Source organism: Anomaloglossus baeobatrachus, chromosome 2 (assembly GCF_048569485.1).
Source record: "Anomaloglossus baeobatrachus isolate aAnoBae1 chromosome 2, aAnoBae1.hap1, whole genome shotgun sequence".
In the NCBI taxonomy this organism is placed as follows: Eukaryota; Metazoa; Chordata; class Amphibia; order Anura; family Aromobatidae; genus Anomaloglossus; species Anomaloglossus baeobatrachus.
Window position 1 is genome coordinate 756,661,974 of NC_134354.1, and position 27,917 is coordinate 756,689,890.

The 27,917-nt window shown below is 45.0% G+C and overlaps 1 protein-coding gene and 1 long non-coding RNA gene across 2 annotated transcripts in view; one reads left to right on the forward strand and one right to left on the reverse strand.

The window, feature by feature from the left end:
* MAML2 (mastermind like transcriptional coactivator 2) overlaps positions 1-27,917 on the forward strand; it is a 234,254-nt gene that overhangs the window by 92,030 nt on the left and 114,307 nt on the right. The window lies entirely within an intron of this gene.
* The window catches only part of LOC142292259 (uncharacterized), a 137,092-nt gene continuing 120,763 nt past the window's right edge, over positions 11,589-27,917 (reverse strand). Inside the window, exon 3 of the long non-coding RNA XR_012750592.1 lies at positions 11,589-11,800. This is a non-coding gene — a long non-coding RNA (uncharacterized LOC142292259). The remainder of the gene's footprint in view (positions 11,801-27,917) is intronic.

Genomic DNA, 27,917 nt, shown 5'->3' on the forward strand with positions numbered 1-27,917 from the left:
ATATAACTACTATAATATTGCCCCTATATACAAGAATATAACTACTATAATACTGCCCCTATGTACAAGAATATAACTACTATAATGCTGCCCCTATGTACAAGAATATAACTACTATAATACTGCACCTGTGTACAAGAATATACCTACTATAATACTGCCCCAATGTACAAGAATATAACTACTATAATACTGCTCCCTATGTACAAGAATATAACTACTATAATACTGCTCCTATATACAAGAATATAACTACTATAATACTGCCGCTATGTACAAGAATATAACTACTATAATACTGCCGCTATGTACAAGAATATAACTACTATAATACTGCTCCTATGTACAAGAATATAACTATAATACTACCCTATAGACAAGAATATAACTACTATAATACTGCCCCTATGTACAAGAATATAACTACTATAATACTGCCGCTATGTACAAGAATATAACTACTATAATACTGCTCCTATGTACAAGAATATAACTATAATACTACCCTATAGACAAGAATATAACTACTATAATACTGCCCCTATGTACAAGAATATAACTACTATAATACTGCACCTGTGTACAAGAATATACCTACTATAATACTGCCCCAATGTACAAGAATATAACTACTATAATACTGCTCCCTATGTACAAGAATATAACTACTATAATACTGCTCCTATATACAAGAATATAACTACTATAATACTGCCGCTATGTACAAGAATATAACTACTATAATACTGCCGCTATGTACAAGAATATAACTACTATAATACTGCTCCTATGTACAAGAATATACAGTTAGGTCCAGAAATATTTGGACAGTGACACAATTTTGGCGAGTTGGGCTCTGCATGCCACCACATTGGATTTGAAATGAAACCTCTACAACAGAATTCAAGTGCAGATTGTAACGTTTAATTTGAAGGTTTGAACAAAAATATCTGATAGAAATTGTAGGAATTGTACACATTTCTTTACAAACACTCCACATTTTAGGAGGTCAAAAGTAATTGGACAAATAAACCAAACCCAAACAAAATATTTTTATTTTCAATATTTTGTTGCGAATCCTTTGGAGGCAATCACTGCCTTAAGTCTGGAACCCATGGACATCACCAAACGCTGGGTTTCCTCCTTCTTAATGCTTTGCCAGGCCTTTACAGCCGCAGCCTTCAGGTCTTGCTTGTTTGTGGGTCTTTCCGTCTTAAGTCTGGATTTGAGCAAGTGAAATGCATGCTCAATTGGGTTAAGATCTGGTGATTGACTTGGCCATTGCAGAATGTTCCACTTTTTTGCACTCATGAACTCCTGGGTAGCTTTGGCTGTATGCTTGGGGTCATTGTCCATCTGTACTATGAAGCGCCGTCCGATCAACTTTGCGGCATTTGGCTGAATCTGGGCTGAAAGTATATCCCGGTACACTTCAGAATTCATCCGGCTACTCTTGTCTGCTGTTATGTCATCAATAAACACAAGTGACCCAGTGCCATTGAAAGCCATGCATGCCCATGCCATCACGTTGCCTCCACCATGTTTTACAGAGGATGTGGTGTGCCTTGGATCATGTGCTATTTCCTTTCTTCTCCAAACTTTTTTCTTCCCATCATTCTGGTACAGGTTGATCTTTGTCTCATCTGTGCATAGAATACTTTTCCAGAACTGAGCTGGCTTCATGAGGTGTTTTTCAGCAAATGTAACTCTGGCCTGTCTATTTTTGGAATTGATGAATGGTTTGCATCTAGATGTGAACCCTTTGTATTTACTTTCATGGAGTCTTCTCTTTACTGTTGACTTAGAGACAGATACACCTACTTCACTGAGAGTGTTCTGGACTTCAGTTGATGTTGTGGAACGGGTTCTTCTTCACCAAAGAAAGTATGCGGCGATCATCCACCACTGTTGTCATCCGTGGACGCCCAGGCCTTTTTGAGTTCCCAAGCTCACCAGTCAATTCCTTTTTCTCTCAGAATGTACCCGACTGTTGATTTTGCTACTCCAAGCATGTCTGCTATCTCTCTGATGGATTTTTTTCTTTTTTTTCAGCCTCAGGATGTTCTGCTTCACCTCAATTGAGAGTTCCTTAGACCGCATGCTGTCTGGTCACAGGAACAGCTTCCAAATGCAAAACCACACACCTGTAATCAACCCCAGACCTTTTAACTACTTCATTGATTACAGGTTAACGAGGGAGACGCCTTCAGAGTTAATTGCAGCCCTTAGAGTCCCTTGTCCAATTACTTTTGGTCCCTTGAAGATTTGGATGTGAAAACTCTCATATTGCAGCTGGGAGTGTGCACTTTCAGCCCATATTATATATATAATTGTATTTCTGAACATGTTTTTGTAAACAGCTAAAATAACAAAACTTGTGTCACTGTCCAAATATTTCTGGCCCTGACTGTAACTACTATAATACTGCTCCTGTGTACAAGAATACAACTCCTATAATACACGTTGCTTTTTTTTCTTTGCAGATTTTGGTGCAGAAAAAATCTGCAGCATGTCAATTGTTCAGGTATTTCCTGTGTTTTTTAGTATTTCAAGCCATTGAATCCATAAAAAAACACATTGCAAAAAAAGTTTGCTTTTTCTATGCATTTTTTTTAGTGCCTTAGAATTCATGCAGAAAATGTCTGCACCAAATCTGCAGCGTGTGCACATAGGGTGCCCAAATCATTGAAATGTACAGCGATGATGGTGGTCATCCAACCTTTTCCATAAGCTGATAAGAAATGGATGGAAAGAACTAGGCAAAAGCTGACAAATAGTGGTTTGGAGCCGGGATATCGTGCGCACTGAGTGTAGTTGCATTCCCAGGAAATGTGTGGGGTGAGGATAAATTCTGCCTGTCCTCTTAAAACTTCCTATGAATTGACTCAGCTGGTTTTAATAACAAAAAATGTAAAATAAAAAAAAAAGAAAGAGAAAAAAGTGTGGGAATCTTTGGTCTCTGTATACATTATAAATGCACCGGGAAGATTTAGTGCCCGGCAATGAGGCTGGAGATGCACAATTCTGGCGGGGGAGGGGCGGGATGTATTTATTTTAACTTGCATCTGTTGAAATCCCCAAGCTGAGAAAGTGGCATTGAATGTCAGGGTTTGCTGCGGCCATCGATCATATTATATGGTGGTGGATTAAGCAATGAGAAGCTACCAGAAATCAACTTTAAGTGGAGCTGTCACCTTAATATAGCGGGGACGACGCCATGCAGAGCCAAGAAATCTCAATCAGATGGTCACGGTATCAATAGGTTTTTTTTTTCTTCACCTGTTGCAGCCCTGTGCCATAGTAGTACAAGTAGAAGTAAAAACTAAACTATTCCGACAGGGTGTAGGATCGGTACCGCTGATCCTGGTTGTTCGACCTCCTCCATTCCATCCGTAGTCACTAACGTCAGCTATGCCTGGATGGTTTAACAAAAGAGGGAAGAGGTGCCCACACATGGCATTTCAGCTGCCAATCTATACCCTGTCAACTCTCCCGGAAAGTCCTGGAGGATAACGGAAGAGTTAGCAAAACCACCTACGCTAAAGCCTTCAAAGACCTCCAAAAAAGAGCTCTCTCTAAAAGATTCTTGAGTGTAAAGGGGGCTTTATCCGCCCCCGTCGTTTGTGCATCACGGGCAGATCACTGCCCGTGGCGCACAATATCGTTAGGAGCCGTCACACGGACTTACCTGCCTTGCGACGTTGCTGTGGCCAGCGATCCGCCTCCTTTCTAAGGGGGCGGTTCGTGCGGTGTCACAGCGGCGTCACTAAGCGGCTGCCCAATAGAAGCGGAGGGGCGGAGATGAGCGGGACGTAACATCCCGCCCACCTCCTTCCTTCCGCATTGCGGGCGGCCGCAGGTAAGCTCTAGTTCGTCGTTCCCGAGGTGTCACACGTAGCGATGTGTGCTGCCACAGGAACGACGAACAACCTGCGTCCTCAACAATCAATGATTTTTTTAAAATGAACGGCGTGTCAACGATGGAGGATTTTTGATTTTCCATCGTTAACGGACGCTCGTTGTTGTCACACGCAACGACGTCGCTAACTATGTTGGATGTGCGTCACGGAATCCGTGACCCCGGCAATATATCGTTAGATATGTCGTTGCGTGTAACGGTGCCTTTACTCTGGGATGCTACCCCATCAGAGGAAGGCTTGATATCCAAACTGTCACGGGTGACAGAAAGTCATGTAGTTCCTGGCCATAGAAGGTCACAGCATTTGGCTGCGCAGAATGTTCCTTGACTTTCTATTGTTCCTGCTGTCAGTATTTATTGGTATAGGTAGCTTTCCTGCTGGATTCATCTCTCCCCTTTTTGGACCAAGCAGGAGTTCCCCTTCCACCCAGCTGCTGATCATCAGTATTCTCTTACTGTTTAAATAACTCTTCCTACCTTGCACTGGTGCTGGTGATATTCTTCAGTTCATTCAAGCCCTGGTTGCAAAGAGGTGGCTTATACTCCTCTGTGGTATCGTTGCTGAAGCTTTACTGAACTGTGTCATCTGTAGATAAGTAGTTCACGCACTGTTTCTCCTGTGTCCTCCTAGCGTCATTTATAGTGTTTATTGTGGTTGACAAAGAGCTCATGCCATCCGTTCCCTATTTAGAGTATTTAGGACCCAGCACTAGGAATACCTAGGATCAGGTATCCGGAACCTATCTTAGGTGGTGAGAGACCACAGGGACCAGCAGTAGGTTTGGACAGGGGTCACCTTCTTCCCCTTCCCTAGACAGAGGATTTCCTTTCCCTTTGCCACTCACTTGGTATTTCCCCGTACCTAGCATGACAGAAATCCATATTTAATGGGAAGAAATAGGGCTCGGAGGAGTGTGACTGTATACGTAGGATGTATGATAATTGAAAGAGCCTTCAGCTTTCGCGATCAAAACCCTCCTGGTAGGAGGCAAGTGTGGCCCGTTCGTATACTTCAAGGTGAAAGGAGCTAGGAGGGTTTCCAGTGCTCGGGTCTCTGTGTTTTGGCTGCAGCGGTAACGTCACATCGACAGCGTCCATCACGCCATAGCCGATCACTGGGTTCCGGGGCTTTGTCGAGGTAGATGTTTGATTAGAACAGTGATGCGCGCTGTCCATGTGCCGTCACTGTTGCTGTCAGCGGTGGGGAGTCAGCACCTAATCCAGAGAGGCTAGGTACGGCACTTGCTGTGGTTGCTATTAACAGTATTCTAGAGCACTTGGGGTCCATTTTCCTGAAAGTGGAAAACCCCTTTAACAGTGGTCAAACATCAGCTTGAGGTTATCCTTCAGGTAGGTTTTCGTTGTTGACCTCCATTCCATAGCTATACCCAAATGGTGCTTTGATACGATCCCGGATCTGGTCCTGTCTGAATTCTCGTCATTACTGCTTGCATCTTCTAAGGATCCAGCGCTATTTGGCTCCCCAATGCGTTTCGCACCTTGGATACGTAACATTTGTGTCCGATTTGTTAACGTGTCTGACATTCCCGTTTACCGCTCTGGCGACCATAAAATACCCACTCAGGAAGATTACTCAGAATTCTTGATGCATCCTTCAATTAGCAGTCAGTGTGCTGTCATTTACATACAGCCGGTGAAATAAGTATTGAACACGTCATCACTTTTCTAAATAAATATATCTCTAAAGGTGCTATTGATATGAATTTCTCCCCAGATGTTGGTAACAACCCATCCAATCCACACAGGCAAAGAAATCAAACTATAGATGTTCATAAATTTAGTGATGTGTAATAATGATAAATGAAACAGAGTAAAAGTGTTGAAATCGCTTACAGAAATGTATTTAATACTTTGTACAAAAGCCTTTGTTGGTGATGACAGATTCAAGACATCTCCTGTATGTCGGTAATAACCCATCCAATTCATACAGGCAAGGAAATCAAACCATGATGTCCATAAATTATGTGTAATAACGTGAAATGACACAGGGAAAAAGTATTGAACACATGAAGAAAGGTGCAGAAAGCCAAAGTCATAATGTGCCGCCCCTGCAGCGGTCGAACCGCTCGGATCCGGGGGTGGTGATTACTCGTGGCTCAAGGGTCTCCGGACCCGGGGGCTAGGGGCCACACTCAAATGGAAAAGGCGGTATTTACAGAGGAGGTGTATATAGTTTGTGACACCACCCGTGGTGTACGGTAATTGGGAGTACCACCGCTGCCGTTGGGAGTACCCGGGGTGTTTGAGTGGGGCAGCAAGATGACATTACCCTCTACGGGTAGGGGAAGGCCCCGGGACTCTGGATGGTGGTGTGGGGCGCAGGGGGAGCGCAGGCTCGCTGGTTGCAGGGGTCAGTCGGGTACTCACTCAGCAATAAAGCAGACACTGACAACAGGGTAAACCAAGTCTCTGACTGCCGCTGTATCTTTAGGGGAGCTCGTCCGGGTCCCATCCCCTGCAGCACTGCCTGGTCGTCCGTAACCTGCCTTCTGGCATAAATTTAGAGTGTCCTTTGTGGCCCGTTAGCTTGGAGCTTTCCGGACCCCGCTCCACATTATGGCTAAGTGAAGGAGCCTGCTCTCAGGGCTCACGCTTGGAATTTCAGTGGGCTGCTTGTTTTGAAAGCCCTATCCCCCTCATTGCGCTAGTGCCCCCGATCTCTGAGCTTGGTGGGAACAGTCCATAAAGGTCCTGTCCTCCACAGGTTAATTCCTGGTTCGCCTGAAGCTTCTCCCTGACCTAGGGTCCGTGTACCCCGTCGTGCCTTAGGTCCCGAATCGGTGATTAGGCCCAGGCTGCTGACCGTCCTCCAAGACAATTCACAGGCACCTAGCCTCAATCCCCTGCGACCAGGGGTCCGACTCCTCTAGGTCTAGGCCACCGTCTGCGACCTAGTCTGCTTCTCCCCTGGGAGCTACAACTCCCAGCTTCCTCAGGGTTGCTCACAGCTCGAGGGCTAACACTCAACCCACTTGACACCTCCCACCTCCCTGCCTGACCACTAGGTGGGCGGCCCTATTCCTGCTTAAGCAGCCCACTTGTGTGCCTGACAGGTGTGGTGCAAAGTGTATCTAGGATTTGTGGATGCTGATGGAGGCAGCACTGCAGGATAGAGACCCAGAACCATGGGGGGTTGAATCCTGCACTGAAGAGAAAAAGCGTGCAGTACCCTGTGACGACCTGAATAGTCCAGGGGCGTCACAATAACATCAGCTGAAATCTATCAGTAATTAGAAAGCAATCCTGCCACTTAAGGAAAAATAATATCAACTGGTTTAACTGATGGCCTATAAAAAGGTATCTTGTTACCTAGGTGCCACACAAGATACATCTCATGATGGGTAAAACCAGTGAGCTGCCTTAATACCTTTGCAACCTTATTGTTGCAAAACATACTGATGGTATTGGTTACAGAAGAAATTCTAGACTGCTGAAGTTAGCACTATTGGGGCAGCAATACATAAGTGGAAAGAACATAATTTCACCCTAAATCAGTCTTTGTTCGAGTTGGAGCCTTGGACACCCTGTGTCCAGGACAAACCCCAAACTTTACTGTTCAGTTTCGCTCATCCCAAGTTATATTCTTGTGCAATATTATCGTAATTATATAATTGACCATAAGGTGAAATATCATTGTACATTTTTTGGCCGTTAAGTACAGTATTGTCGATGGTGTGAATTTCCAGTGATCGGATTTTTTAGGCATAAATGTAAGTGATATTTCCTAAAAATCTATGGTGGTCAGATATTGGAATTAGAATCCCGTTGCTATTGGAAAAGCGGTCTTTGATGTCAATCGAGATCTAAAGGATGTGGATTACAGAAAAACATTTTTTGCTTAGGTATATCACTCATTTTCTCTTCATAATACTCTTAAACCCCCCAATTTCTTGTGTGGAAAAACCTTTTGTAAGAGATCTTGCATCCACCATTAGCTACAGGGTGTTCAATCGTCACAGCAAATACTTTTCCCTTTCAGCGGTAACCAGTTCCATGTTATCATATAGGGGTTAACGGCGCTAAAATTGGGGCTGTTAAGAACCAGTTTTGCATTTTGGTCAATGGGGAATTTTTGTTTATATCAAACCGTTCTAGCAAAATAATGAAAAAAAGTTTGCATGTGTTTTTTTTTTCTTTTATAAAATATACTAATGGAATAAAAGTAAGGTTTTTCTCTTGATATTTCTTTTTCCTGGTTATTAAATTACTATTATGTACTGTATTTTTAGATCCGATCATTCTGTTGTCCGAAACTTGCAGGATATTTCATACTAAATTTATAATTATTTAATTTAATAATCTCATCACTTTTCTAATGTACTTCAGTTAATTATCCCCGACACTTCCCGCTCTACTCTCACTTTTTGTCTGTCTTTTTTTGTCTCATTTGCAATGACAATTCGTTTGAGTCTCTCAGCATGCACTGGGTATTCTCCATCGGATCATCATCAGGTGTGGGGTTTCTGTCACTCCCACTGGTCTCTTTTCTGCCATGAAACAAAGCGTCATCAGTGACAGCGCTGTGTTCACTTACCACAGATTCTTTCACTGCTGTCCCATGCATGATGTCCAGTTTCAGTAGCGGTGATGGAGAAGTGACTATAACTTCTATCATACTGCCACACTTATTCTGGCCCTGCACCTTCAGTCCACACTTCTGTCCCTACCACTCTGCATCTTCAGTCCACACTGCATCTGTCCCTGCCACCCTACATCTCTATTCCACAATCTTCTGTCCCTACCTCCCCGCATCTTCAGTCCACATTGCTTCTGTTGATGTCACCCTGCATCTTCATTTTACACTTCCGTCCCTACTGCCCCACATTTTCTGTCCACACTACTTCTGTCTCTGCATCTTGAGTCCACAAAGCTTCTATCCCTGCCACCTAGCATCTGCAGTCCACACAGCTTCTGTCCCCACCACCTAGCATCTTCAGTCCACACAACTTCTATCTTCACCACCCGGCATCTTCAGTCCACACCACTTCAATCCCTACCACCCGACATCTTCAGTCCACACAGCTTCTATCCCCACCATTGCTTCTGTTGATGTTGCCCTGCAGCTTCTTTTCACACTTCAGTCCCTACTGCCCCACATTTTCAGTCCACACTACTTCGGTCTCCGCCACCCCACAGCTTCTGTCCCCGCGGCTCTGCTTTCTTCAGTCCACACTTCATCTGTTGTTGCAACCCTGCATTTTCAGGCCACACATCTTCTGTCCCCATCTCCCTTTTCTTCAGTCCACACAGCTTCTATCCCCGACACCAGGCATCTTCAGTCCACATTGCTTCTGTTTCTGCCACCCCACATCTTCAGGCCACACAGCTTCTGTCCCCGCGGCCCTGCTTTCTTCAGTCCACACTTCATCTGTTGTTGCCACCCTGCATTTTCAGGCCACACGTCTTCTGTCCCCATCTCCCCTTTTCTTCAGGCCACACAGCTTCTATCCCCGACACCAGGCATCTTCAGTCCACATTGCTTCTGTTGATGTTGCCCTGCAGCTTCTTTTCACACTTCAGTCCCTACTGCCCCACATTTTCAGTCCACACTACTTCTGTCTCCGCCACCCCACATCTTCAATCCACACAGCTTCTGTCACCGCAGCCCTGCTTTCTTCAGTCCACACTTCATCTGTCGTTGCCACCCTGCATTTTCAGGCCACACGTCTTCTGTCCCCGTCTCCCTTTCTCTTCAGGCCACACTTCATCGGTCTTCGTTGCCTTGCATCTTCAGTCCACACTTCTATCCCTGTTATTCCGCATCTCTAGTCCACATTTCTGTCTCCGCCACCCCACACTTCTTCTGTCTCTGCCACCCCGCATCTTCAATCCACACTTCTTCTGTAATCCCACCTCTTACATCTTCAGTCCACAATTCTTCTGTCCCCCGTCTCCCCTTTCCTTCAGGCCACACTTCATCGGTCTTCGTCGCCTTGCATCTTCAGTCCACACTTCTTCTATCACAGTCTCCTCCTGAAAGGAGAAGTCATCATGGAGCCATGATAAAAGCAGGGTGAGTGTAGTACAACATATAGTAAATCACAAAAGTGATTACTCCATCATGTTTTGAAAACATTTTATATCTTTTCATGGGACAACACTGGAGATCTGACCCTGTGATATATTGTGCAGTGTCCGTGTGCAGCTTGTATAACAGGGTAAATTTGGTGCCCTCTAAATAACTCAACACACAGCCATTAATGTCTAAACCACTGGCAAAAAGTGAGTACACCCCTAAGTGAAAATGGGCAAATTGTGCCCACTTAGCCATTTTCCCTCATCAGTGTCTGTGAATCATTAGTGTTACAAGGTTCCAGTGAATGGGGAGCAGCGGTGTTACATTTGGTGTTCTCTCTCACACACTCTCATATTGGCTCCTCATGGCAAAGAATTCTCTCAGTATATGAAAAATAACAATTGCTGCTCTACATAAAGATGGCTGAGGCAATAATAAAATTGCTAACACCCTGAAACGGAGCTGCAGCATGGTGGCCAAAACCATACAGCGGTTTAGTAAACAGGTTCCACGCAGAACCATGGTCAACCAAGGAAGTTGAGTGCAAGTGCTCAGCATCATATCCAGAGGCCGTCTTTTCAGAATAGACATATGAGTGCTGTCAGCATTGCTAGAGAGGTTACAGGGGGGAAGGGGGCTCAACCTCTCAGTGCTCAGACCATATACCACACACTGCTTCTCATTGGTCTGCATGGCTGTCGGCCCAGAAGGAAGCCTCTTGTAAAGATGATGTAGAAGAAAAAAGCCTGCAAATAGTTTGCTGAAGACAAGCAGACTAAGGACATGGATTACTGGATTCATATTCTGTGGTTTTAGGAGACAAAGATAAACTTAATTGGTTTCGATGGTGTCAAGCGTGTGTGGCGGCAACCAGGTGAGGAATATAGAGACGTGTGTCCTGCCTACAGTCAGGCATAGTGGTGGGAGTGTCATGGTTTAGGGCTGCATGAGTGCTGCCGGCTGTGGGGGCTACAGTTCATGAGGGAACCATGAATGCCAACTTGTACTGTGACATACTGAAGCAGAGCAGGATCCCCTCCCTTCATATTCCAACATAACGATCCCAAATACCTCCAAGATGACCACTGCCTTGCTAAAAAAAAAAAACGATAAAAGGTAAAGGTGTCGGACCAGCCAATTGTCTCCAGACCTAAACCCTATGGAGCATCTGTGGGGCCTCCTCAAATAGAGGATGGAGGAGCGCAAGGTCTGTAATATCCACCGTCTCCGTGATGTCATCATGGAGGATGGAAAAGGATGCAGCGCCTCCTGACAAGCTCTAGTGAACTCCATGCCCAATAAAGTAAAGGCAGTGCTTGAAAATAATGGTGGCCACACAAAATAATGACCCTTTGAGTACAATATGGCCATTTTCACTTAGGGGTGTACTCACTTTTGTTGGCAGTGGTTTAGACATTAATGGCTGAGTTATTTAAACGGCACCACATTTACAGTGTTATACAAGCTGCACACTGACACTGCACATTGTATCACAAGGTCAGATCTTCAGTGTTGTCCCTTGTAAATATTTTATTATATCTTTTCAATAATGAGGGGTGTACTCACTTTTGTTAAATGCTGTATATTAGCAGAGATATTGTTTTCAAATCTCCAATAAATGTCCAACTTTGACGTGTTGAGTACGATTTCCTTCCCTTTAGGAGAAAGGCGTGCACCGCGGCGTGTTGTATAAGGTGTGGCGTAACACACAATATATATATTTATTCTTCGGCGAAAAACTGTATAGAGGCGCAGCCCGGCTAAACCACAAGGCACAGAGGGATTGTTGATGGAAAAGATTAGCCGATCGTGAGAGAACGGGAGGAGTGTGAGGTTCTGTTTATCTGAAATAATAGAATAAAAGCGCAATTACATAGAGCAATGTCAGCACCACGAGAAGCGAAATACTAATCTGTTATTTCTCGTCATTACAATCTGTTCCACATGCCAAAATCTTTTCTCCCAAAAACAAAAAAGAAAACACCTAAAACTATATTAAGTCCCTCAACTCATTGTCTTCTATTGTTTAAAATTAATTTATGCATTTCTCATACATGTAAACTTTGAGAAGAGTCATCAGAAAGATTGTGAAGAACAAAAATAATATTTTTTTCATTATTTTTATTTTATTTTTTATTTATTTTTAGTTTTTCATACATGCCCCCATGTTTCTGTATATTGGGGGCATGTCCCATATACAGTGAGGAAAATAAGTATTTGATATACTACTGATTTTTTTCCCACCTACAAAGAATGGAGATTTCTGTCATTTTTATCGTAGGTAACTTCAACTTTGACTGAATCCCCCAAAAATTACAGGAAATTACATTGTATGATTTTTAAATAATTAATTTGCATTTTATTGCATGAAATAAGTATTTTATCACCTACCAACCATCATCAATTCTGGCTTTCACAGACCTGTCATTTTTTCTTTAAGAAACCTGCTACTCGTTACCTGTATTAATTCTACTTGTTTGAACTAGTTACCTGTATAAAAGACATCTGTCCACACACTCAATCACATTCCAACCTCTCCACCATAGCTGAGACCGAAGAGCAGTCTAAGGACAACAGGGATAAAATTGTAGACCCGCACAAGGCTGGGATAGACTACAGCACAATAGGCAAGCAGCTTGGTGAGAAGGCAACAACTGTTGGTGCAATTGTTCGAAAATGGAAGAAACTCAAAATGACTGTCAATGTTACTCAGTCTGGGGCTCCAAGCAAGATCTCACCTCATGGGGTAAGGATGATTCTGAGAAAAGACAGGAATCAGCCCAAAACCTGGTCAGTGACCTGAAGATAGCTGGGACAAAGTCTCAAAGATTACCGTTAGTAACACAAATCATGGATTAAAATCCTGCAGGGAGTGAGAGGTCCCCTTGCTCACACCAGTACATGTCCAGGCCCGTTTGACGTTCGCCAGTGACCATCTAGATGAATCAGCCAGGAACTACACAGGAAGACCTGGTCAATGACTTTAAGAGAGCTGGGACCACTGTCTCAAAGGTTAGCCACACACTACGCTGTCATGGATTAAAATATTGGAGGGCACACAAGGTCCCGATGTTCACACCAGCGCATGTCCAGGCCTGTTTGAAGTTCGCCAGTGACCATCTGGATGATCCAGAGGAGGCATGTGAGAAGGCCATGTGGTCAGATAAGACCAAAATATAACTTTTTGGTATCAACTCCACTCACCGTGTTTGACGGAAGAGGGAGGAGTACAACTCCAAGATCACTGTCTCAACCGTGAAGCACGGGGTTGGAAACATTATACTTTGGAGGTGCATTTCTGCAAAGGGGACAGGACAACTGCACCGTATTGAAGGAGGTTGGATGGGGTCATGTATCGCAAGATTTTGGGCAACAATCTCCTTCCCACAGTAAGAGCATTGAAGATTGTGCCTGGGTCTTGCAGCATGACAATGACCCGAAACACATAGCCAGGGCAACTAAGGAGTGGCTCCGTAAGAAGCATTTCAAAGTCCTGGAGTGGCGTAGCAAGTCTCCAGACCCGAACCCAATAGAAAATCTTTGGAGGGAGCTGAAACTCAATGTTGTCCAGTGACAGCCCTGAAACCTGAAAGATCTGGAAAAGATCTGTATGGAGGAGTCACCAAAATCCCCACTGCAGTGTGTGCAAACCTGCTCAAGATCTACAGGAAACATTAGACTTCTGTAACTGCAAACAAAGGTTTCTACCAAATATTAAGTTCTGTTTTTCGATTTGTATCAAATACTTATTTCATGCAATAAAATGCAAATTAATTATTCAAGAATTATACAATGTGATTTTCTGGATTATTTTTATACTGTCACAGTTGAAGTGTACCTACAATAAAATTTACAGACCCCCATCTACAAAGACCCCCAAATAGTCTGATAAAGTGAAGGCATTTGACCTCCTTCCAAAAATGGTCATTTCAATTCAAACACTTGATGCCAGCAAGCCAGGCAGCATCTGTAACTGACAACCACGTAGAAGGCAATAATAAAAGGCAATAATAGCAATTGTGATCACCAAGTTGTCAGTACCTTCCTTTAGTACCTATAAGACTTAAAAAAGAAAAGGCTAACAAATTACAACCAATACCTTACCGCACATAGTGAGGAGCAAAAGGGTAACAATGTTTCGACCTTTTGACTCTCAGACTCCATATGTCACATCCACTACAGCTTTGAGAGTGAGATTACCTTCATTTTATAGACAATCATCTTGACTATCTCATACATAAATATGACTTGCAGCTATTTAGCACATGATTAGTTATACAGATTTTTGTAATATCACTGCACTGTTACTGTTTTGCTTCTAAAAATCGAAAGTTACATTTTGATTCTTTTGTTAGTATTTTATAAACCACCTTTGGCTTTCAGCACTGCCTTTATCCTCCTGAGCATACACTACATTAGATTCAAGCATGTCGCGACCAAAATTTGATCCCAGGTCTCTTCTAGTCGTTCCCAGTGTTGGTACATACTGGTCGCCTCACTTGGAGATGTATACAGCTTTTACTCCAACTCTACCCATAATTGTTGGATTGGGTTAAGGTCTGGGGACTGTGAGGACAATCCAGCACCTCAACTTCATTGTCATTGACCCATTTCTTAACTAATCTTGTCGTATGCTTCAGGCCATTGTCCTACTGGAACACTATGTCGTCCTTTACATACTCATAGAACTCGAGTGTACAAAGTAACTTGTGTTGTAGATCCTCACATATAGCTCAGCATTGAGACCACCATCCATCCTAGTCAAGTATCCAACGTCTTTGGCTGTGAAACATCCCCATATCATCAGGCTATCTCCACGATCCGTTCTCCCTTTTTTCCTTGCTTCTTCCAGACACATTTGTACACATCAGAGCCGTCTATTGACTTTTGTATCATCACTCCAAATCACCCGTTTCCAATTTTCTACTTTCCACTTTTTGTACTTCTTTGCAAACCCCAGCCGACACTTCTTATGATGATATTGAAGTCGAGGCTTCTCCATCTTTTTTCGGGCCACCATTCCAGACTTGTGTAATGTACGTGTGACGCCCTGGCCTATCAGGTCGCCACAGGGTATTGTGCAATCTGCCCTTCTGCACAGTATCCGCATCCTCCTTGGTTACGGGTCTTGGTCCTTTGGCTCAGCTGTTAGCAACACCAATCAAAATCCTAGGAACACTTTACACTCTATCCACCAGACACACCATTGGGGGGCCTGAAGGGAATAGCGCCGCCCACTTGGGGGGTTGGTAAGGGGAAAGTGGAAAAGTGACAGTGGAGCAAAGAGGAGTGAAAGGAGGAGAAGTTAAGTGGTGACACTCGTTAGGAGAGGTCAGGGAGCAGGGCTGCTGTAGTTACTAGGTGGCAGACGTTGGTCTGGGTCTGGTAGGAGCTGGATCCCTGGTCACAGGGGATTGTGTCAAGGGGCACGGACTGCCGAGGAGGGCAGCCGGCGGCCTTGAGCTATCACCGGGCAGGGGCCAGGGCACGACTGGGTACGTGGACCCTAGGCCGAGAAGTAGCATCATGCGTCCCGGTAATTTACTCGATGGGGGTGAAGACTTCAAGATTCATCCCCAACCCACTCCAAAATCGGGGTACTAGCGCAACGATGGGATAGGACTTTCCCAATACAGTAAAAGAAATCCTACGCGTGAACCCTGAGAGCAAGCTCACTCCTTTAGCCATACGGGTGAGCGGGACCCGAAGAGTTTCAGACTTGAGGGTCCAAAGAGAAACACAGGTGCCAAGGAAAGGACCACAGACTAACCGCAACACCAAGGGCACGGACCCAAGCGTGCTCCCTCCAAGCTGCAGTGGTGCTCAGAATTCTGGACAAGCGGTCGGTGTGATTTATTTCTGGACTGAGTGAGTACGCTGAAAACCCCTTTCCCTATCTCCAACGGCACCCCAAGCACCAACTATCCAACGGGCCTGGGACACAAACCCCCTACCCACGGAGGGGTTAATCATCCTGCTGCTTCACTATCGTCACCGGGCTCCCCAACAGCAGCGGTGGTCTCCCACATTACCACGCAACTTGTAACCCCACTGTACATATTCCCTTTTCTCCTTTTACATTCGAGTGTCCGCTCGAACCCCCGGGTCCAGAGACCCCTCGAGCCACCGCGGTTCCGGATCCGAGCAGCTCCGCCGCTGGCACGGGGGCGGTACATACGTTGTACGATGCTTGCATGGACGTCTGTGATCTCACTATTATGAAGCAGACGAGTCGCCTCCACCCCCGGGTTTCTGGCATCAGAACTGATAGACCTTGTGATGAGACAACTTGTTGGCTTTTTGAATGGCTGGACAGACTTCATTTTGTATTCTTCCAGCTGTGATGGCCTCGCATGATGCAGTTTGGCAATTTTCTTGGCCGAGAGACCGCTATCGATGAGCTGGATGATGCTGTTTCTCTCTTCTTGGGAAATCTTTATGGCTGCTTCTCAATTCAATCCAGTGACTTGGGAATCAACCTAATAACACACTGAGCTATTAGGAAATGTGAGAACAGGTTGTAATTTGTAGTATACAGGAAGAATAAGAGGAGCAAAATAGTAACAATTGAGTGACATGACAAGAATCTGCATAATTAATCATATGCTAATTAGTTTTGTCACATTTATGTATGAGATAGCCAAGACAATTATCTATAAAATGAAGGTCATCTCACACTCAAAGCTGTAGTGCATGGTGAGATTTGAAGCCTGAAAGTCAAAAGTTCAAAACATTGTTACCCTTTTGCTCGTCAGTGTAAACCAGTGGGGTTAATAATTTTTTCATGTTTTCCTCATGGCTGTTGGGGTAGTTTTGATTAGGACCAAATGAAATATGTTTGAGGGAAATTGGAGGGAATCTGTCCAAATCAAATTTCCAGAGATTCCCTCATATGAATGGGATGAGGCTAGTGTTGTAGGGACTATTATGAAGCTTTTATAATAGTCATTCAAATGTGGCTTGTACGATGGCCACTATTATGATTCCTGTGGATATCTATAAAGCTTTTATTATAGGCATTAGGCTGGATTCACACGATTGTATGGCATTCGATGCAAGTGCATCTCATGCGATATGCTAATCACCCTCATCTCCCACTGTGCTGCCGTGAGCCAAGTGTCATGCAACTGTGACCCTATCTTGCGATCGGATCACAGCTGCAAAGGAGAGGGAGGGATTAATCTCTCCATCTCCTCCATTGTCAGCTGATGCGATTATCGCACTGCACTCCGGTGTCATCCGTGTGCAGTCTGATCTTTCACTCGCACCCATAGACTTGTATGGGTTCGAGTGACACGTCTCTCACTGACAATCGCATCATGCTGCTACTTTTTGCTGATCCAGAATCTGGATGAGAAAAAAGCTGACCAACTGCTCTCCCTCATTGAATAACATTGGTCTAAGTGCAATGCACTTGTCCGAGTCATGCGCTCGTGTGAGGCTTCTACTATGATCTGAAATCAATGGTGACAATTTTGAAGCTTTTATTATAGGCATTTTTTATTAGACTAAGGGTACTAATGAGTCTGGAACCATGAGGACACCTATGAGGTTCTAACAAGGCTGAAACCACAATGACACTGTGGCCGGTATTTTATTGTCTTTGGGTGTATAACCATAAGAGATTGAGAAGATGTTACCAGAATATTCAGGGGTGGGTATAACATCAAAAAAACACCCCCCTTCACTCTATACCATGGGTCCCCAATTCCAGTCCTCAAGGGCCGCCAACAGTGCATGTTTTCAGGATTTCCTTAGTATTGCACATGTGATAATTTAATCACCTGCACAGTTGATGGTTCCAACACCCATGCAATGCTAAGGAAATCCTGAAAACATGCACTGTTAGCGGCCCTCGAGGACTGGAGTTGGGGAACCCTGCTCTATACTATCTGTTGCCCCCGGAATTGCCCGGAATAGTAACTGTCTCTCTTTCTCTCCCAGTCTCTGTATCTATATCATTCCCTGTTAGTCTGTCTCTTTCCCTGTCTGTCTCTGTCTGTCTCTATCTCTTTCCCTATCTGTCTGTCACTTTCCCTGTCTGTCTCTGTCTCTCTATCTTTTTCCCTGTCTATCTCTCTCTGTTTCCCTATCTGTGTCTCTATCTGTCTATTTCTTTCCCTGTCTGTCTCTTTCCCTTGTCTTTCCCTGTCTCTCTTTCCCTGTCTTTCTCTGTCTTTCCCTGTCCGTCTCTTTCCCTGTCTTTCTCTGTCTTTCCCTGTCCGTCTCTTTCCCTGTCCGTCTCTTTCCTTGTCCGTCTCTTTCCTTGTCCGTCTCTTTCCTTGTCCGTCTCTTTCCTTGTCCGTCTCTTTCCCTGTCCGTCTCTTTCCCTGTCCGTCTCTTTCCCTGTCCGTCTCTTTCCCTGTCCGTCTCTTTCCCTGTCCGTCTCTTTCCCTGTCCGTCTCTTTCCCTGTCCGTCTCTTTCCCTGTCCGTCTCTTTCCCTGTCTTTCTCTTTCCAACTCTTTCAACAATAAAAGACACCTCACCTCGAAACGCGTAGACCTATGGAATAAAATAATCTTTCATTAAATCAACAATTTTTTTTTTTATCATCCTTTGGCGACAGCACTGCATTAACCCCTTCTACTCTCCAGCATTGAACAATAAAAGACAGAAACGGGGTCAAAGAAGATTAAAAGCTTTTTGTTCCCGAGTCCCAAATTGCAAATGACCTCCATCAGTACTCAAGAGCCTCTGATTTTCCCTCTCCCTGTCTCCGTGAACGTTGAATCATGCCTATATAAAAATTTTCCTTGAATAGTGATTAACACCAGTGTATCTGGCGGAGGGACCTGATCCCTGCTATTATTTTATTGCGCAGTGAAACCTCTTCAATGACTGCTCCAAAAACCACTTCCTCAATCATTCATTGATGTGAATAAAACAGATCTGGCAGACAGAGGCCGTATATGCCTCGTGTGGACCCTCCTCCTCCCCGGCTGAAGAGTCAGGAAAACTTGTAGACGTGCAACGTAGAAAGACGAAGGAAAACTGGAGCAAAGGCCATCTGTAGTGAAACCTACCTGAACTTCACTCTGTTACTTTAGACCACCAGGGAAGAAAACGTTTGGGTGATGAACTTGGCTTTAAAAAAAAAAAGAAAAAAAACCATACTGTGCTTTATTCACCGTCCCCTGGTCCAGGGTTAAGGGGTGCTTCACACACAGCGAGCTCGCTGCCGAGATCGCTGCTGAGTCACGCTTTTTGTGACGCAGCAGTGACCTCATTAGCGATCTCGCTGTGTGTGACACTGAGCAGCGATCTGGCCCCTGCTGCGAGATCGCTGCTCGTTACACACAGCCCTGGTTCGTTTTCTTCAAAGCCGCTCTCCCGCTGTGACACACAGATCGCTGTGTGTGACAGCGAGAGAGCGACAAATGAAGCGAGCAGGGAGCAGGAGCCGGCGTCTGACAGCTGAGGTAAGCTTGTAACCAAGATAAACATCGGGTAACCAAGGTGGTTACCCGATATTTACCTTAGTTACCAGCCTCTGCAGCTCTCACGCTGCCTGTGCTGCCGGCTCCGGCTCTCTGCACATGTAGCTGCTGTACACATCGGGTTAATTAACCCGATGTGTATAGCAGCTAGGAGAGCAAGGAGCCAGCGCTAAGCAGTGTGCGCGGCTCCTTGCTCTCTGCACATGTAGCTGCATTACACATCGGGTTAATTAACCCGATGTGTACAGCAGCTAGGAGAGCAAGGAGCCAGCGCTCAGTGTGCGCGGCTCCCTGCTCCCTGCACACAGCGCTGGTAACTAATGTAAACATCGGGTAACCATACCCGATGTTTACCTTAGTTACCAGTCTCCGCAGCTTCCAGTCAGCGGCTCCGTACAAGCGCAGCGTCGCTTGCACGTCGCTGCTGGCTGGGGGCTGTTCAGTGGTCGCTGGTGAGATCTGCCTGTTTGACAGCTCACCAGCGACCATGTAGCGATGCATCAGCGATCCTGACCAGGTCAGATCGCTGGTCGGATCGCTGCTGCATCGCTAAGTGTGAAGGTACCCTAAGTCTCAGCCGCTGCTCCTGGTGTATGTTATTGTCTGCAGCGCTAACATCAGATTCACAGTGCTGCAGCCAATCATGAGCTCGGCGGCTCTGTATGAGTTGATGCCACAAGCCAATCTGAGTGCACTGATTGGCTGCAGACAATAACAAGCGCCAGGAGCAGCCGTAGAGACTCAGTGCTGGACCCGTGGAGGGCGAGTAAGGGGCATCTTTTTAAAAAAACAAAGTATAGCCAGGATATAAGTTTTTTTTTTTTAAACTGATAAACCCCATAACTTTACCTTTCTTTTGTCCTCCTAAAAGACTTGAACCAGTGATCTCATCTTTTACATCGTTCTTTCTAATGTGTGACATAATAAGCAGAAGACGAGAATCTGGACTAATTGGTTCGCAGAGAGGGATCCCATATTTTTTCCGTTTATCACCTTTGATGTCACAGCATCTAATGGGTTAAGCTTCGAAGATCAGAGATTACTCTGTTTCTGTAATCATGGCTGTCACACCGGAACCCTGGCTGTTGATATAGAAACCCTGGCTGTTGATACAGGGACCCTAGCTTTCGATACCTGGACCTTGGCTTTCAATACCTGGACCTTGGCTGCCGATACTAAGACCTTGGCTGTCGATACCGGAACCCTGGCTGTTGATACCGGAACCCTGGCTGTTGATACCGGAACCCTGGCTGTTGATACCAGAACCCTGGCTGTTGATACCGGAACCCTAGCTGTTGATATAGAAACCCTGGCTGTTAATACTGGAACCCTAGCTGTTGATATAGAAACTCTGGCTGTCGTTATCGGGAACTTGGCTGTCGTTATCGGACCTTGGCTGTTGATATCGGGAACTTGACCGTCGATATCGGGAACTTGGCCGTAGACGCCGGGTTCCATGGCCGTAGACGCCGGGTTCCATGGCCGTAGACGCCGGGTTCCATGGCCGTAGACGCCGGGTTCCATGTTACTCTGTCAATGGGGTAAAGGTGAACATTCCCTTTAAGGCAAATTCTACAATCTCAGGCTCGCTATTGCACAAGATTTCTAGTAAACTGATAAAACTCATGGATTTTATGTCTCTCTACATTAAATTAAATATTTGATGGTAATAAAAAGTGGTTTGGCTTCCACGAAACAATATGCAGCTAATAAGATAAATCTGCATACACATATGGTGTCTTTTCATGCAGAAGGCTACAGATCTCCTTGTGTACTGTGACCATGAATGTGTGCTCTTGTAGTAGAGATGGTTATTTTAGACGTATTATTAATCATTTTTGTATACACGACTTTAGTAATTTTCACTTGTTCATCTGTGCCTATTTGTGAAAATGTAAGAGAAAAAAGGGAGAAAAACACCCATAAGTTAGTAAGGTATGCAAGGTGGGGGTGACCTATTGTGTAAAAGGGTTCATTCTGAGCCTGAAACGCGTAGGGAACTCTTCTCAACTTCCCTGGAGTCTGAGCTCTTCCTTTTGGTGTGTATGTGAAAATGGACAGAAATAAGCAGCAGAAGAGGAGTAAGCTGACCTTGTTGGAGGCAGTGACCTGATTGCTCATCTGCTTAAAGGAGTTTTCTGACAAAATATATGTCACCTCTCTATAAAACATATTATAACCAACCAGTGTCCTCATGTGGATGATTACCATCAGATAATGGTATTGATGAGCGCAGCAGGACAAGTGTAATGTGATTTTGCAGGAGAAATTGACATGTTCACAATATAATTATGTAAGCAGGGACAGGGCAAATGTCCTCGGCAGTGTCCTCATTTTGGTGATTACCATGAGATCATAGTGTTGATTACAGCAACAGAATAAGAGTGTTTTGATTTTGCAGTAGAAAGTGACCTTCCCACACACATGATTATGTCAGTGGGGACAGAGCATGTGTCATGGGTTGTGTAATCATTTCGGTGATTACCATCAACTCATGGTATTCATGACCGCAGAAGGACAAGTGTATTATGATTTTGCAGGAGAAAGTGACCTGTTCACACATATAATTATGTAAATGGGGTTCAGGGCAAGTGTCCTGGGTAGTGTCATCATGTAGGTGATTATCATCAGATCATGGTATTGATGACAACAGTAGGACAAGTGTGTAATGATTTTGCAGCAGAAAGTGACCTGCCCACACATATATTTGTCAGTGAAGACAGAGCATGTGTTTTGTCAGTGTCATCATATGGGTGATTACCATGAAATCATGGTATTGATAACAGCAGCAGGATAAGAGTTTTATGATCTTGCAGGAGAAAGTGACCTGTTCCCACATATAGTTATGCCAGTGGGCACAGCGCATGTGTCCTGGGCAGTGTCATCATGTGGGTGATTACCATCAGATCAAGGTACTGATGACAACAGCAGGACAAGTGTGTTATGATTTTGCAGGAGAAAGTGACCTGTTCACACACATAATTACGTCTGTGAGTGCAGGGCATGTGTCTGGGACAGATTCATCATGTGGATGGTGTTAGAACCTTTCAGTATGGGATCATAAGGATTTAAGCAGCTGAGAAAAAGTGGGGTGATCTTAAAAAAAGGACCTTTCCCTTTTTTTTATTTGTTTATTATTTAATCTGAAAACTTCCTCCACTGATTCTGGATCAGTTTTTCTTTTTCTTCTCTGCCGCTCAGTTCCAAAGTTACACCCTCCAGTAAAAAAAATGCAATTCTTCCCTTTAACAAAGTGGGCGTGTACCACAAAACTCTCTTGTGGGTGTGGCAGTATTTTGATTGGTCAGCATCACAGGAGAAAAAGCCAATGCCCTCAGAGAAGTTTTGTGGTACACGCCCAATTTATTGACTGGAAAATTTGCACCATTATTACTGGGGGGCATAACTTTGGAATGGAGGGTCACAGAAGAAAAAGGAAAATGGTTCCAGAATCAGTGGAACAGCGGCAATTGGGAGATATTCTCAATTTAAGTTTCAAAAATCTAGTGAAAAATCCTTTGAAGGAAGTCAGTGATCTATTTAGTCTTATGATTAGTATAGTATTGAATAAAGGGTTAATTGATTTTAATAGGCAGCGATAGTGGGGGGTTGGGGGGGATCCTAGAGCCATCTTTTTGTCACAAATGTGTAGAATGTACATATATCAACTATTTTCTTCTTCTTTGCCCATTCTCAGCTATTCTCTGCGGTGCCAGCACGGATGAGACGGTTTTCCACTTTGGCACTATTGAGTAATCAGTCCTTTCCACACATTAGGGGACTTTTATAGCGCAGTCTGCTCCATCTGTAAACAGTCACACATTATTCTCTCTCCTAAGTAAAATTGATAGAGGCCGAAGGAAACAGGCGAAAATTCCAAAGTGATGAGAAGAAGATAAAAAATAGAAGTAACCTTTAAAAACAATTATTAGGGCTATTAAAACAATACAAAGAGTAAGACTGACCTAAAAGAGAGCATTGTTTCTCTGCACAAACTATCACATACACAAGCCCAGTGGGGTGTATGTTTCCCGCGCTGGGCCGATGACCGGTTCCTCTGCGTTTGCCAACAAGTCTTTATTCGGGAAAGAATAAAACTGCTGACACGTGCACTTATTTTGTCTTGGAGAGCGCTGTGGTACAACACAAGATCCCAAATTACAAAAACACATGGGACCACTTTGTATTGTGAGACTGTGGATGTTAGCGAGCTGGAAAGCAGGCCACCTCCATACATACTGACCTGTGCAACCACATAGGGGCCCGAGAAGTCAGAGGGCCACAACCACCACTAAATCAGCCAGCAGCTTCTATCATAGCCATATACAGGAGTGCATTATGATGAACTATTGGCATTTAAAGGGCCCCATGTACTGTTCTTGCACTGGGGTCCTCTTCTGTGTCCGCCCCAGCACTTATGGCAACATTATACCTCATATCTAAGCTTGCCAGATGATTGTGTGACGCCCTGGACTAGCCAGGTAGTCACAGGTAGGCCCCTTGCATAACCCCCGTCCCCTAAAAAGGTCTCAGCAGCGACCCTTTAAACCCAAGTCACCTCCCCAGGGTTTGATGAACACACCAGGGGGCGTGCCCAGGCGGTTGGACACGCCCACTGAGGAGTACACAGATCTTGAGGCAGGAAAAGTGGAGTTAGATAGTTTTGGGGTGGAGAGGAGGGAAGTTCAAGTGCAGCAGACCTGTGCCCAGGTCTGCCATAGTCTAACGTCGGTTGTCTGGGTTGGAGCCCAGTCACCTCTGGCTAGGAGGCATACGGTGGCCTCAGCCTGCAGGAGCCGGGAAGACGGCTCGGTGGAACCGTAAGGGACCGGGACAGGGTAGTGGCCCGCCGGTACCGAACCGGGGAACCGACTGGAAACCGGAGCACAAAGGGGGTACTCAGACCCTAAAACTCGGTCTAGAAACCAGTGGACCCAGTTAATTAACTGATTGAGGTCTGTACTTTAGGTCCTTTCCCACCCAAGTCCCGACTGAAGACAATAGCCCACCGAGGAGGATAAAAAGCCACCGCCCAGGCAAAGAGATTCCACGGGCCAGCGTCTGCGGGCAAACTGGCTCTCCCGAGACATACAACGCCGGGGAGCGGGCTCCCGTTGCTGAAGCACGGGCTGTCCACAGCTACAAAGAAGGTGCAGGAGAAAGGCGGAGACCACCAACCCGAGTAGGGGGACCAGACGCAGCCAGCTGCGGTCACTGACCACCATAATCTTGGTTTACCAGAGCATCTGTAATAGTGAGTACAACTGTGCCCTCGGGCCACGCATCGCCCAGCACCAACATATAACATCCATCGGGTCCCGGGGCCATCACCCCTGCCCACGGAGGGGTTAACACGTTTGCTGCGCAACATCTCCCCCGGGTGCCTAGTAAACAGCAGCGGTGGTGTCCACATTCACCACAACCCGTGGGTGGCGTCACAAACTCCAAACAAAAACCACGGCCTCGGCCGTAACCCTAACCCCCTCAAAGCGCCAGCCCCTTTCAGAGCGAAATGACCCCCGGTCCGGAGGCGCTCGAGCCACCTACAAATGAGCCCGGATCCGAGCAGCTCGGCTGCAGCCGAGCGCGGGGCGGTACAATTGTGATTAGTTATCTGATGGCTGCACTTGGTTATCGATAGCGATGTTTCCTTATTTGTTTACCAAGCACAGCGCCACACATGTTGTAATGGCGGAAGATGGTATTACAGCTATGTCTCTCTACGCGTTTCAAAACCCTCTGGTTTCTTCATCAAAACAAAAACCAACCCGGTGTTTTTTGTCCTGATAAAGAAACCAGAGACGCGTAGACTCAAACCGCATGTCATCCACTCCTTGCCTAGTGTTGAACTGTCTTGGATCATCAGCATGTCCATTTTTTCCTGACATCTTTCAACTAATACATTTTTTAGCTTATTTTTCTAAAACCATTGTATAGATGCCAAAAATTGAAATATCTGGTGACAGATAACTATCATTGTGGGGTTTTCTTAAAGGGATCCCGTCACCAGTTTTGGGGCCTATAAGCTGCGGCCACCACCACTGGGCTCTTATATACAGCATTCTAACATTCTTTATATAAGAGCCCATGCCGCTGTGTAGAACATAAAAATGACTTTATAATACTCACCTAACGGTCGCGCTACAGTGGAGTTGGGTCATATGGGTGTCTCCATTCTCCGGTGCCAGCGCCTCCTCTTTCGGCCATCTTCGTCCTCCTTCTGAAGCCTGGGTGCATGACACGTCCTAGGTCATACACACTCGGCGGTACCGCGCAGGTGCACTACATTACTTTGATCTGCCTTGCTCAGGGCAGATCAAAGTGCGCCTGCGCAGGACCACAATACCGGCGAGTGTGGATGATGTAGGACGTGTCATGCACACAGGCTTCAGAAGGAGGACAAAGATGGCTGAAAGAGGAGGCGCCGGTCGCGGAGAACGGCGCCACCCATTTGACTGTTGTACATCGGAGCGACCTTCTAGGTGACTATTATAAAGTATTTTTTTATGTTCTCCACAGCGGTCTGCGCTCTTATATACAGCATGTTAGAATGCTGTATATAAGAGCCCACTGGTGGTGGCTGCAGCTTATAGGGCAAAACACTGGTGACAGGTTCCCTTTAAGTTTGGAAGTTACCAAACTTCACAATCAGTGAGGTGCAACCACTGGGACCCCAACTGATCTCAAGAACTGGGGCTCTGAAGACCTTCATGTAAATGGAGCGGTGGTCAGCTATTTATATACCGTACTTATTTATTTTACTGGCTTAAATAGCATCATTGAGTCCACAACACTATACAGACACCATCATTACTGCCCCATCAAGACTCACAATCTAAATTCCCTTATCAGTTTGTTTTTGGAGAAAATTGGAGAACTTGGATGAAACCCACCCAAACATGGAGAGGACATATCAAAGGTTTTCAGATTCAGACGTTGTCTTTGGTGGAATCATGCGCAACTCCACTCCATTTCTTCTTATGGAAGTGTTGAAGACCAGCCAAATGTTGCACTCCGCTATCTCTGTGAGTCCCATTAAACAGGACCTCTGCTCCAGTTACACAAATCCCAGGGTTTTTGGATTGGGGGGGGGAAATCAGCAGTTGGACCCACAATGATTGGAAATGTATTCCCTATCCAAAAGAGAGAGGAGATAACTCCCAAAGTTGAAAATACGTATATAAACCATGTTTTTGTCTTATACAATGTTATGGCTCCATGTAGCCAAAATTAGTATACAGTGTGTCCACCCATATCCTGTCCACCGCCATTAACTTGAGAACGGCGGCAGCTATAGGCATAGAAGTGGTGTCTAGGTATAGTAAAGTAGCCATGCGCTACGCAATGTAACCACCTATAGCTCCACCTGGTGGAAAACAACAGAGTTAGCATTTTTATCCAGAAAACGGAACGAGATAGAGAAAAAAAGTGAATTACAAAGTTGTAGGGCATCATAAATTCAATACGAATCGACACCTTGCATACAGAAATGCTATGATTAGAACGTCTAAAACTCACAAGGCTGCGGACGTGAAGCGATACTTCATGGAGACCTTCCTACAAGTCATTGGGTATGGTGGCTGCGTGGAGTGGCCTCCGCTCACCTGACCTGACCCCATTGGACTTCTTTCTGTGAGGTCACATCAAACAGCAGGTGTATGAGACCCCTCCACCAACATTGCAGGACCTACGACGACGTATCACAGATGCTTGTGCAAACGTGTCACCTACCATATTGCACAACGTGCAGCAAGATACAGTATGCTGTGCAGAGTCCAGATGTGCATTGCAGCTGACGGGGGACACTTTGAGCATCAAAGTTAAATGAGCGCCATATGCGTGACCAGCATTCACTGTTTTGGGGGGGGTCATGGGTTTCATATCATAGCATTTCTGTATGCAAGGTGTTGATTTGTATTGAATTGATGATGCGCTACAACTTTGTAATTCACTTTTTTTTCTCTATCTCGTTCCGTTTTCGAGATAAAAATGCTTACTCTGTTGTTTTCCACCAGGTGGCGCTATAGGTGGTTTCATTGTGTAGCGCATGGCTACTTTACTATACCTAGACACCACTTCTATGCCTATAGCTGCCGCCGTTCTCAAGTTAATGGCGGTGGACAGGATATGGGTGGACACACTGTATACTGTATTTAGTATTGCTAAAACTTTCATGTATTGCTGAAAGTCTACCTACAGTATGTCACCTACTGACAATCCACAGACAGGTATAGATGGCAAAAAATGGCAAAAATAGTTGTATTTCCAGCTATGGATGAGATTCTTTGAGCTGGCCAGTTGATAAACTTGAAAAAAGACACAGGTTTATCAAGTTCAGCCTATGATCTGAATATGTTAATCCAGGGGAAAGTGAAAACAACACATGGCAGATGTTTAGTTTCCCCATATTAGGGGAACAATGCCTTCATGACTCAGAATAAATCTCTGGATCTAAGTCCCATTACATCATGTTGCAACGGAGAGTTTCATAATCTGTGCTCCTACAGTAAAGAATCCGTAATC